This window comes from Salmo trutta, chromosome 24 (assembly GCF_901001165.1).
Source record: "Salmo trutta chromosome 24, fSalTru1.1, whole genome shotgun sequence".
NCBI classification, from domain to species: domain Eukaryota; kingdom Metazoa; phylum Chordata; class Actinopteri; order Salmoniformes; family Salmonidae; genus Salmo; species Salmo trutta.
Window position 1 is genome coordinate 9,843,349 of NC_042980.1, and position 12,765 is coordinate 9,856,113.

At 40.1% G+C, this 12,765-nt stretch overlaps 1 non-coding gene across 1 annotated transcript; it reads left to right on the forward strand.

Annotated features, from left to right (window-relative positions):
* Nucleotides 1-483: 483 nt before the first annotated feature.
* Nucleotides 484-538, forward strand: LOC115161696 (U7 small nuclear RNA). The gene has a single exon (XR_003869386.1). It is a non-coding gene; the product is annotated as a U7 small nuclear RNA (small nuclear RNA).
* The last annotated feature ends 12,227 nt before the right edge of the window (nucleotides 539-12,765 follow it).

A 12,765-nucleotide genomic window follows, 5' to 3' on the forward strand; every position in this document is an offset into this window, starting at 1 on the left:
AGGGAATAACTTCATCCATATTCATCCATATTGCTAGACTCAGAGTGATGAGTTTGCAGCCAAACGGTTGGCCTGCTTGCTATTCCATATGGATCCTCTGCTCTTTGACTAGGAGTCAACTAGTCTAAAGGTGAAATACAGGTGTAGGATCTTAACTTGATTACTCTTTTGTTGCTGACAATTTCCCTGCACAGACTTGTAGTGTATGAGGTTTAAAAAGGCTTCTAAAGTTTGTAATTCCCACTGAAATTTCAGACTTGATTATTCCTAACTCAAAATGTATCAACCCTACAAAAATGTCCATTACTTATAATCCACATAATAATTAACATTTCCTGTTGATGCAGGATTATTTCCCTGCTATAGCAAACTGGCTCAAATTAAGATCCTACTCTCTCTGTATTATAATCCCTTTGGTTATGGAAAAGAGCAGAAGCTCTGAACTCTCTGCTCACACCATGTCCTACCTACCTACAAGTTATGGAAAATTTGCTCTTTTAGTATTTCTCCAATAGGCTTCCTCAGAGAGAAAGCCCCCCACTTCTATGTCAAAGATAATAAAAACAAAAACACTTTAGTAAATACTTCAGTAATGTCCCCAAATACACAACTGTAAATACTACCTCTTGCGCATAGCATCCCGTTAGCGGGATCATTTTCCAGCGAAAACTCCTAGCGACATTAGCATAACGAAATTCAATATTTTTTTTTTTTCAAATATAGGGCTGTCTCATATCGTTTTATAGATACACCTCTCTTGAATCGACCCTCGTTGTCCGATTTCAAAAAGGTTTTACAGGAAAAGCACAATATTAGATTATGTTAGAGGAGTACTTTGTAAAAATTGCATCATATGAATTTTCCAACCAAGCACATGCATCACATATAACCAAAAAACAGCTAAATGCAGCACTAACCTTTTACAAACTTCATCAGATGACACACCTAGGACATCATGTTACACACAGCATGCAATATTTTGTTCAATAAAGGTCATATTTCTATATAAAAACAGCATTTTACATCGGCACCTGCCGTTGACTAACTATTTTCCCATAAAATGCGTCCCGGGAAACAGTGCTACAATTTTATAAATTACTATTCGAAAACGATTTTTTTTATATTGTCAATCTAAGATTTATAGATGAACATCTCTTGAAAACACCTGTCATAACAGATTTTAAATTAACTTTACAGGGTAATCACACTTTGAGATCAACGGGGATGCGATACCCAGAAAATGAGCTCGAAAGCCTAGCTCGGCGCCATCTTTGAACAATTGCAAATCACATCTGATATTGTATAATATCGCCAATAATCCCTCACCTTTAGTTGTCTTCATCAGAAAGCACTTCCCGATATCCCAGGTCCATGACAAATGTATTTTCGGTCGAAAAAGTCCATGCTTTATGTTCCATTAGCTTCCTGTTGTTAGCGCGTCCTAAGGCTGTAATCAAATGTTGATCCGTGCGCGGCACCTGGCTAACGCAAAATGACTGTTTGCTATTAGTTAGGTTCGTTCAAACATGTCAAACGTTGTATAAAATAATCGTCAGGGCCTGTTTCAACAAGAGAGCCAATCAGATTCGAGTGGGACGATTTCATTGTGTTTCAAAAGGTTTCCAAAGGTGGGGGCAGACACGGCCGCCGACGTCACAATGCTGATGGCCCTACTACAGTGACCAATTGCCACATCGTCTTTTTCACTGAGTTTCGACCGCAGAACCCTCAAAACCCTTTGTAAAGACTGGGGACATCTAGTGGAAGCACTGGAAAGTGCTCAATTATCATTTTTTCACGTTCTGAATTATAGGTAAGGCTGTGAAGTCGAGTCGACAATTCAGATTCCCACTTCCTGGTTCAATCGGTCTCGGGGTTTTGACTGCCATACGAGTTCTGTTATACTCACAGACACCATTCAAACAGTTTTAGAAAATTTAGGGTGTTTTCTATCCATATAAAATAAGTATATGCATGTCCTAGCTTCTGACTTTGATTAGTAGGCCGTTGAAAATGGGAACGATTTTTTTTCAAAATGCGCTGTGGCGCCCCCTATCCTAGGGTAACGTCAAGAGGTTTTAAAAATGACATTATACCGTACTACAATCCGTAAAAACACTACAATAAACACTACAGTATACTACAGTAATTACTATAGTGTATATAGTCTTTTTCTTACTACAGTATTCATACTATAGTTAACGGTAAATACTACAGTATACCACAGTAAATACTACAGAATTCACTGTAATGTTTTTGTGGACTTCAATACTCCAGTAAAGTAGTATTCCTGCTATAGTATACACTATAGCATTTTTTTATGTGGACGGGGAGAAAGGGAGGGGGAAGCCTTGAGAGGGAAGCCTTGACCGGAATTGATGGTTCAGGTCACTGCTCTTGTACAGAATATGTACCCCAAACTTCTACCTGGTACAGCTAGTGGATGCTTTAAATACAATTTGATTAATTTATTGATTGATTTCACTTAGGATCACTACCATGGTGTTACTGCTGTCGTATATCCTCCAATTCATTGTATCCTTATACACAGAGGTGACTTTGAGCTCAATCTGAGGCCTTAGCTCTGTGTCCCTGTGTGTGAGTGACTCACCCAGGACCTCTAGGACCCCAGGTCTTTACACACCATCAGATCAGAAGATGATCCATGCTTGTCCAGTCATATCATATCATGGGCCCTCCACAGCTACAAGTTTCTACACCGATCAGTCATCTTCGCCTAGTCCAACCTATAAAATGACACATAACACAGTGATATCAAGGATCTGGAATGATGAAGGGGGAGAAAAACAGAAGGCTGAGTGACAGCATGTATGAGTTCGATTTAACTTAATTGGACAGCTACTCAACAAAAACACCAGCAGGAAGAATATTCAATAATAATTTCCCACGGGCCAATGCAGACAGGGAAGGAGCACAGATTGTAGTCCAATATGATTTTCACTAGAGCGTGGACCAGTGACATAAAATCCTAATGGAAATGATTGGGAACCGTATCGAATATCAGATAAACAGAGAGAGAGAGCGAGGACCAGCGGTATGAGGGAATGGACAGAGTAGAGCAATGGGCTTAGAGTAAGAGAGGAAAAATACTATATCTCTTTCTCTCTCTCTCTCCCTCTCTCTCCCAGAGAAAATGTTAGTGAGGAGTCTGTTAACATGTCATGCACAAAGCTAAATTAGAGGCCATCTAAAATTCTAGAATACAAGCAAGCCAAGTGCTGTTATTTTTGCAGAGTGATATACTGTCACATCCTGACCATAGAAAGCTTTTATTTTCTATGGTAGAGTAGGTCAGGGCGTGACAGGGGGTTTTGTCTAGTTTCAATTTTCTATGTTGTGTGGTTTATGTTTTTCTGTGTTTTTTGGGGGGGGATGATCTCCAATTAGAGGCAGCTGGTCATCGTTGTCTCTAATTGGGGATCATATTTAAGTAGTTGTTTTTCCCACCTGGGTTTGTGGGAGATTATATTTTGAGTTAGTGTATGTTGCACCTCTTCGTCACGGTTTGTTGTTTTGTTTATTAGTTTATTTGTATGTCTTGCATAGTTTCACAGTTATAATAAAATGTGGAACGATACACACGCTGCGCCTTGGTCCGCTCCTTCATACAACAAACGTGACATATACAGTATATACAGTCCCAGTCAAAAGTTTGGACACACCTGCTCATTCAAGGGTTTTTCTTTATTTTCATTTTCTACATTGTAGAATAACAGTGAAGACATAAAAACTATGAAATAACACATATGGAATCATGTAGTAACCAAAAAAATGTTAAACAAATATTATATTTATAGTTGAATATATTATATTTATATTTGAGCTTCTTCAAAGTAGCCAACCTTTGCCTTGATGACAGCTTTGCACACTCTCGGCATTCTCTCAACCAGCTTCATGAGATAGTCACCTGGAATGCACTTCAATTAACAGGTGTCCCTTGTTAAGTCCATTTTTGGAATTTCTTTCCTTCTTAATGCGTTTGAGCCAATCAGTTGTGTTGTGAGAAGGTAGTGTATACAGAAGATAGCCCTATTTGGTAAAAGACCAAGTCCATTATATGGCAAGAACAGCTCAAATAAGCAAAGAGATACGACAGTCCATTACTTTAAGGTGAGGAAAATGTCAAGAACTTTTAAACTTTCTTCAAGTGCAGTTGCAAAAACCATCAAGCGCTATGATGAAACTGGCTCTCATGAAGACCGCCACAGGAAAGGAAGACCCAGAGTTACCTCTGCTGTAGAGGATAAGTTCATTAGAGTTACCAGCCTCAGAAATTGCCCAAATAAATGCTTCACAAAGTTCAAGTAACACACACATCTCAACATCAACTGTTCAGAGGAGACCACGTGAATCAGGCCTTCATGGTCAAATTGCTGCAAAGAAACAACTACTAAAGGACACCAATAAGAAGAAGACTTGCTTGGGCCAAGAAACACGAGCAATGGACATTAGACAGGTGGAAATCTGTCCTTTTGTCCAAATTTGAGATTTTTGGTTCCATGTCTTTGTGAGACGTAGAGTAGGTGAACGGATGATCTCCACATGTGTGGTTCCCATCGTGAAGCATGGAGGAGGAGGTGTAATGTGTGGGGGTGCTTTGCTGGTGACATTGTTGGGATTTATTTAGAATTCAAGGCACACTTAACCAGCATGGTTACCACAGCATTCTGCAGTAATATGCCATCCCATCTGGTTTGCGCTTAGTGGGACTATCATTTATTTTTCAACAGGACAACGCCCAACACACCTCCAGGCTGTGTAAGGGCTATTCAACCAAGAAGGAGAGTGATGGAGTGCTGCATCAGATGACCTGGCCTCCACAATCACCCGACCTCAACCCAATTGAGATGGTTTGGAATGAGTTGCACTGCAGAGTGAAGGAAAAGAGGTCAACAAGTGCTCAGCACATGTGGGAACTCCATGACTTTTGGAAAAGCATTCCAGGCGAAACTGGTTGAGAGAATGCCAAGAGTGTGCAAAGCTGTCATCAAGGCAAAGGCAAAGGCTGTTTAAAACTTTGTTGGTTACTACATGATTCCACATGTGTTATTTCATAGTTTTGATGTCTTCACTATTATTCTACAATGTAACAAAACAGTAAAAATTAAAAAACCCTTGGAATGAGTAGGTGGAATGAGTAGGTGTGTCCAAACTTTTGACTGATACACTATCTATTTTTTGACACACGTTTAACCCCTCTTTTGGGTAGGCATCAACTTCTATAATAATTTTTTTACCGGTACCAGTTACCTTCAGACAAGTCCCATGACACGGAGACCACCATCGTGTTTGTGAGATTCTCCCCTTTCCATGGAGCGGTCATAATAGTTTGGACACTACAGACGTTTTTGTAAGAAGATACATTTTCGGGATGTCTCATGGTCTGACAAACACTGCTCTAGCTTTGCCACCTTTCACCACAGATGCAGAAGTGCGACATCGCCGGATGCGGTGGATTGAGACGCGTCCAATGCAAAAAAAACCCAGATATCTCTAGTTTAAACTGGCAGATTGTGATGGGGATTTTTTTATTATGTTACTTAGATTGACGCCCCGGTCTATAGTGAGATATTATACAATAATTAAACTGTTCGATAAACAAATAATTTGTGAAATCACGATCTAATGAGGCCTAATGCAGAAGATGACATGGGGTGAGTTTAGAATTCTCAAACAATACGACAGAAGCAGCTTCAATTTGATTGGCTGTTGCATGCAATTTGTATTGTGTTTGAGGTGCTCATATAACAGCAAAGTTGCTTGAGATTACGTCACTTGCAACCTGGAATTGCAACAAAAATTGTGTGCAAGTTGCGTTGTGCAACTACATCTTTAGCGAGTAATATACACGGAAGTGGTGGATAGTATGCACGCCCCCTGAGTCGGACTAGGAGCCCACTCCTTATTCCTCTTCTACGGTGACAGCATCTTGGAGCAACCGCCGGATGAAGGGAATTGCCTCTGGGAGTTCAAACAAAGGATCCAATTCAGGAAAGTCGCATTTCTGGTCGAAATGCTTGTGATAGACCGGCGATATAATATCCCAAAATATAATATCCCCAAATTATGTTTGGCTGTAGGTAATAATGCAAGAAACGTTCTGAGCAAATAATGTAAGAAATAACGCACAAAAAAACCTAAATACTGCAAAGTTGGCTAGGAGCTAGAAGCAGGGCGGCCATATCTGTCAGCGCCATCTTCTACATCTACCATGTATTTTCATGAAATCTTAACTAACTGCAATCCAGGACATTTGGTTGTGCTATTAGATCAAGCACAGTGACAACACATTAAAGGCTCAATCCGATCCACTTTAAACCCGACATCCGCATTGCGATGTCACAGGTGGAACTGTGTCAGAGCTGTCAAATCCACTAGCGGCATCTGGCATATACTTAAAGCGGACATTGCCTTTGGCTGCACGGAGTCACATTAAGAGAAATCCCATAACACTGGAATATGAGATGTAGGCCTAATCTACACCTCGATCTGACCGTAAGGCGCTACAGAGGGTAGTGCGTACGACCCAGTACATCACTGGGGCCAAGCTTCCTGCAATCCAGAACCTATATAATAGGCGGTGTCAGAGGAAAGCCCATAAATTGTCAGAGACTGCAGTCACCCAAGTCATAGACTTAACTCTGCTACCGCACGACAAGCGGTACCGGACGCCAAGTCTAGGACCAAAAGGTTCCTTAATAACAGCATGTACCCCCAAGCCATAAGACTGCTGAACAATTAATCAAATGGCCACCGGACTATTACATTGACCCACCCCTCCATTTGTTTTGTATACTGCTGCTATTCGTTGTTTATTATCTATGCATAGTCACTTCACCCCTACCTACATGTACAAATTACAGTGCCTTGCAAAAGTAGTCACCCCCCCTTGGCGTTTTCCTATGTTGTTGCATTACAACCTGTAATTGAAATTGATTTTTATTTGGATATCATGTAATGGACATACCCAAAATAGTCCAAATTAGTGAAGTGAAATGAAAAAAATGACTTGTTTGAAATAATTGTTTGTTTGAAATAATAAAATAAAAACAGAAAAGTGGTGTGTGCATATGTATTCATCTCCTTTGCTATGAAGCACCTAAATAACATCTGGTGCAACCAATTACCTTCAGAAGTCACATAATTAGTTAGATTTCACACAGGTGGACTTTATTTAAGTGTCACATGATCTCAGTATATATACACCTGTTCTGAAAGGCCCCAGAGCCTGCAACAACACTAAGCAAGGGGCACCACCAAGCAAGCAGCACTATGAAGACCAAGGAGCTCTCCAAACAGGTCAGGGACAAAGTTGTGGAGAAGTACAGATCAGGGTTGGGTTATAAACATTATCAGAAACTTTGAACATCCCACAGAGCATTATTAAAAAATGAAAAGAATATGGCAAACAATACGACAGAAGCAGCTTCAATTTGATTGGCTGTTGCATGCAATTTGTATTGTGTTTGAGGTGCTCATATAACAGCAAAGTTGCTTGAGATTACGTCACTTGCAACCTGCAATTGCAACTAAAATTGCGTGCAAGTTGCATTGTGTAACTGCAGCTTTAACAAGGGTTGGGTTATGAAAAATATCAAAAACTTTGAACATCCCACAGAGCATTATTTAAAAATGGAAAGAATATGGCACCACAACAAACCTCCCAAGAGAGGGCCGCCCACCAAAACTCACGGACCAGGCAAGGAGGGCATTAATCAGAGAGGCAACAAAGAGACCAAATATAACCCTGAAGGAGCTGCAAAGCTCCACATCGGAGATTGGAGTATCTGTCCACAGAGCTGGGCTTAACGGAAGAGTGGCCAGAAAAAAATAAGCAAACGTTTGGTGTTCGCCAAAAGGCATGTGGGAGACTCCCCAAACATATGGAAGAAGGTACTCTGGCCAGATGAGAATAAAACTGAGCTTTTTGGACATCAAGGAAAACACTATGTCTGGCGCAAACCCAACACCTCTCATCACCCCGAGAACACCATCCCCTCAGTGAAGCATGGTGGTGGCAGCATCATGCTGTGGGGATGTTTTTCATCGGCAGGGACTGGGAAACTGGTCAGAATTGAAGGAATGATGGATGGCGCTAAAAACAGGGAAATTCTTGAGGGAAACCTGTTTCAGTCTTTCAGAGATTTGAGACTGGGATGGAGGTTCACCTTCCAGCAGGACAATAACCCTAAGCATACTGCTAAAGCAACACTCGAGTGGTTTAAGGGGAAACATTTAAATGTCTTTGAATGGCCTAGTCAAAGCCCAGACCTCAATTCAATTGAGAATCTGTGGTATGACTTAAAGATTGCTGTACACCAGCGGAACCCATCCAACTTGAAGGAGCTGAAGCAGATTTGCCTTGAAGAATGGGCAAAAATCCCAGTGGCTAGATGTGCCAAGCTTATAGAGACATACCCCAAGAGACTTGCAGCTGTAATTGCTGCAAAAGGTGGCTCTACAAATTATTCACTTTGGCGGATGAATAGTTATGCACGCTCAAGTTTTTTTTTTCCTAGGTTGTTTCACAATAACAAATATTTAGCATCTTTAAACTGGTAGGAATGTTGTGTAAATCAAATGATACAACCCCCCCCCAAAATCCATTTTAATTCCAGGTTGTAAGGCAACAAAATAGGAAAAATGCCAAGGGGGGTGAATACTGACTCGGTACTGGTACCCCCTGTATATAGCATTGTTATTTTCTTACATTTTAATTGGAGGCCGCGCAATTCAAATAAAAAATAATAAAATGGATATTAAACATTTAGGTACATACAAGTGTCTTATATCGGTTAAAAGCTTAAATTCTTGTTAATCTAACTGCATTGTCCGATTTACAATAGGCTTTACAGTGAAAGCATGCCATGCGAGGACGGCGCCCCACATCAAAATATTTTTCAATCAGCACAGGTTTCAGAAATTCACAAATAGCGATTAAATATTCACTTTCCTTTTGAAAATATTCCTCTGATTTGCAATCCAAAGGGTTCCATCTACAACATGTAGTGTCATTTTGTTAGATAAAATTCTTCTTTATATCCCAAAAAGTCAGTTTAGTTGGTGCCATCGATTTGAGTAATCCACTCGTTCAACATGCAGAGAAAGGAATCCAAAAAGCTACCGCTAACCTTTGTTAAAACAAGTCAAAATACATTTCAATTTAATCCTCAGGTAACCTAAAATGTAATTAAACTATAATATATCATACGGAGAGAAGTATGTTCAATAGGAAAGCGATATTAGCAGTCCTCTTCATTGCGCGTGCACAGACTGATTTCCAACTCTGAGTCCCAGTACTAAAACTCATTAGTCTTCCTCGTTTTGGAAGAAAAACGCCTGAAACCTTGAACAAAGACTGCTGACATCTAGTGGAAGCCATAGGAATTGCAATCTGGGAGCTGGATATGGAAATGCTCCTATACATTCAATTGTAAGAGCATGGGCTCTCAAAACATTTCCGGTTGGTTTTTCTTTGGATTTTCTCCTACTATATCTACTGTGTTACAGTCACCTACATTATTTTAACATTTCTACAAACTTCAGTGTGTCTTTTTTCCAATGGTACCAATTATATGCATATCCTGGCTTCAGGGCCTGAGCAACAGGCAGTTTACTTTGGGCACATCAGTCAGACAGGAAGTGGAGAAAACTAGACCCTAGCCTGAAGAAGTTTTAAGGGCTTGTAAGTAAGCATTTCACAGTAAGGTCTACACTTGTTGTATTCAGCGCACGTGAGAAAAAAGTTTGATTTGATTAAGCTGATAGAAATTGTCATTATTTAGTTTAATGATTTTCAATTTGAGCATCATTATTTCTTTATAGCCTACACTTTCTCGTTTTGAACTTCTAACGCAAGTGGAACTGGTGTGGCTTCGTAACAATGATCAAGAGCAGCTGCTCATGGATTTGACAGCTTCAACGCAGTTACACCTCTGAAACCGCCAAAACATCAGCTATGCGGGTGTCAGATATTGTCGTTTAACACTTGATCTTAATTGAATCTAGGCCTAAATTGTTGTATAAATAAACAACATGTTTTTCCAATTGAACTTTGGTGTACTATTACATGGTTGAAAGTGAATTGATTCACATTTAAACAAATCAAATTTAATTTGTGACATGCGCCGAATACAACAGGTGTAGACTTTACCGTGAAATGTTTACTTACAAGCCCTTAACCAACAATGCAGTTCAAGAAATAGAGTTAAGAATTTATTTTTTATTATTTAAGTAACAATAAAATAACAATAACAAGGCTATATGCAGGGGATACCGGTACCGAGTCAATATGCGGGGGTACAGGTTAGTTGATGTAATTTGTACATGTAGGTACAGTAGGGGCAAAGTGACTATGCATAGATAATAAACAGCGTGTAGCAGCAGTGTAAAAACAAAGGGGGACGGTCAATGGAAATAGTCGAGGTGTCCATTTAATGAGTTGTTCAGCAGTCTTATGGCTTGGGGGTAGAAGCTGTTAAGGAGCCTTTTGGTCCTAGACTTGGCGCTCCGTTACCACTTGCCATTTAGTAGCAGAGAGAACAGTCTATTTTTTTACCTTCCTCTGACACCATCTGGTATATACAGTTGAAGTCGGAAGTTTACATACACTTAGGTCAGAGTCATTAAAACTATTTTTTCAACCACTCCACAAATTTCTATATAGTCCTATATCGACATAACCTGAAAGTCTACTCAGCAAGAAAGAAGCCACTGCTCCAAAACCGCCATAAAAAAGCCAGACTACGGTTTGCAACTGCACATGGGGACAAAGATTGTACTTTTTGAAGAAATGTCCTCTGATCTGATGAAACAAAAATAGAACTGTTTGGCCATAATGACCATCGTTATGTTTGGAGGAAAAAGGGGGGATGCATGCAAGCCGAAGAACACCATCCCAACCGTGAAGCACGGGGGTGGCAGCATCATGTTGTGGGAGTGCTTTGCTGCAGGAGGGACTGGTGCACTTCACAAAATAAATTACTTCATGAGGAAGGTAAATTATGTGTCATAGGCGTCGTAAGGATTGGACCAAGGCGCAGCGGGTAAAGTGCTCATCTTCTTAATTTATTTAAAGAAAACACTTAAACAAAATAAACAAACGACGATAACAGTTCCATAAGGCTTCCAGGCCATACAGAAAACAACCACCCACAAAACACAAGTGAAAACAAACCCAACTAAATATGGCCTCCAATTAGAGACAACGACAACCAGCTGCCTCTAATTGGAGGTCATTGCCAAAAACCCAACATAAGTAGAAAACTAGATATACACATAGAAATAGAAAATATAGAACATAAACAAAACACTGAACCACACAAAACAAACACCCCGTGCCACGCCCTGACCAAACTACAATGACAAATAACCCCTTTTACTGGTCAGGACGTGACATTATGTGGATATATTGAAGCAACATCTCAAGACATCAGTCAGGAAGTTAAAGCTTGGTCGCAAATGGGTCTTCCAAATGGACAATGACCCCAAGCATACTTCCAATGTTGTGGCAAAATGGCTTAAGGACAACAAAGTCAAGGTATTGGAGTGGCCATCACAAAGCCCTGACCTCAATCCTATAGAAGAGTTGTGGGCAGAACTGAAAATGAGTGTGCGAGCATGGAGGCCTACAAACCTGACTCAGTTACACCAGCTCTGTCAGGAGGAATGGGCCAAAATTCACCCAACTTATTGTGGGAAGCTTGTGGAAGGCTAAACGAAACGTTCGACCCAAGTTAAACAATTTAAAGGCAATGCTACCGAATACTAATTGAGTGTATGTAAACTTCTGACCCACTGGGAATGTGATGACAGAAATAAAAGCTGAAATAAATCATTCTCTCTACTATTATTCTGACATTTCACATTCTTAAAATAAAGTGGTGATCCTAACTGACCTAAGACAGGGACGTTTTACTAGGATTAAATGTCAGGAATTGTGAAAAACTGAGTTTAAATGTATTTGGCTAAGGTGTATGTAAACTTCTGACTTCAACTTTATATAAAAACACAGGAAAATCACTTTTTTTGTATTACTGGGCTTAACTAAATAGAGCTCCCAAAGGTGCTTCTAATGATCAAGGATTATAGAAAGAAAGCTAGTTTTGTCGTGGACACCAACGCTGCCCTATCGGATAAGTTAAACACATTATTATTATTACGCTTAAAGCATAATGACTCTGAGCTGCCGAGGAGAGCCCCTGAGTACAACGAGGGCAACGTGCTTACGGTCTCCACAGAGGATGTATGTAAGTCATTCAAAGGTGCTAACCTTCGCATACCTAGCCATGCATTTCTGACATTTTCAATCTCTCTCTAGCTCAGGGCATTATCCCCTCCTGCTTCAAGATGTCCACTATCATCCAGGTGCCCAAGAAAGGGAAAGTTACTTTTACTTTTTATTTAAGCTTTATTTAACTATGCAAGTCAGTTAAGAACAAATACAAATTCTTGTTTACAATGACGGCCTACCCCGGCCAAACCCTAACAAAGCTGGGCCAATTGTGCGCTGCCCTTTCTACAATCCGTGATCATTAGAAGCACCTTTGGGAGCTCTATTTAGTTAAGCACAGTAATACAAAAAAAGTGATTTTCCTGTGTTTTTATATAAAGTTGAAGTGGGAAGTTTACATACACCTTAGCCAAATACATTTAAACTCAGTTTTTCACAATTCCTGACATTTAATCATAGTAAAAAGTCCCTGTCTTGCGCTGCCCTACTACCAATCATGGCCAGTTGTGAAA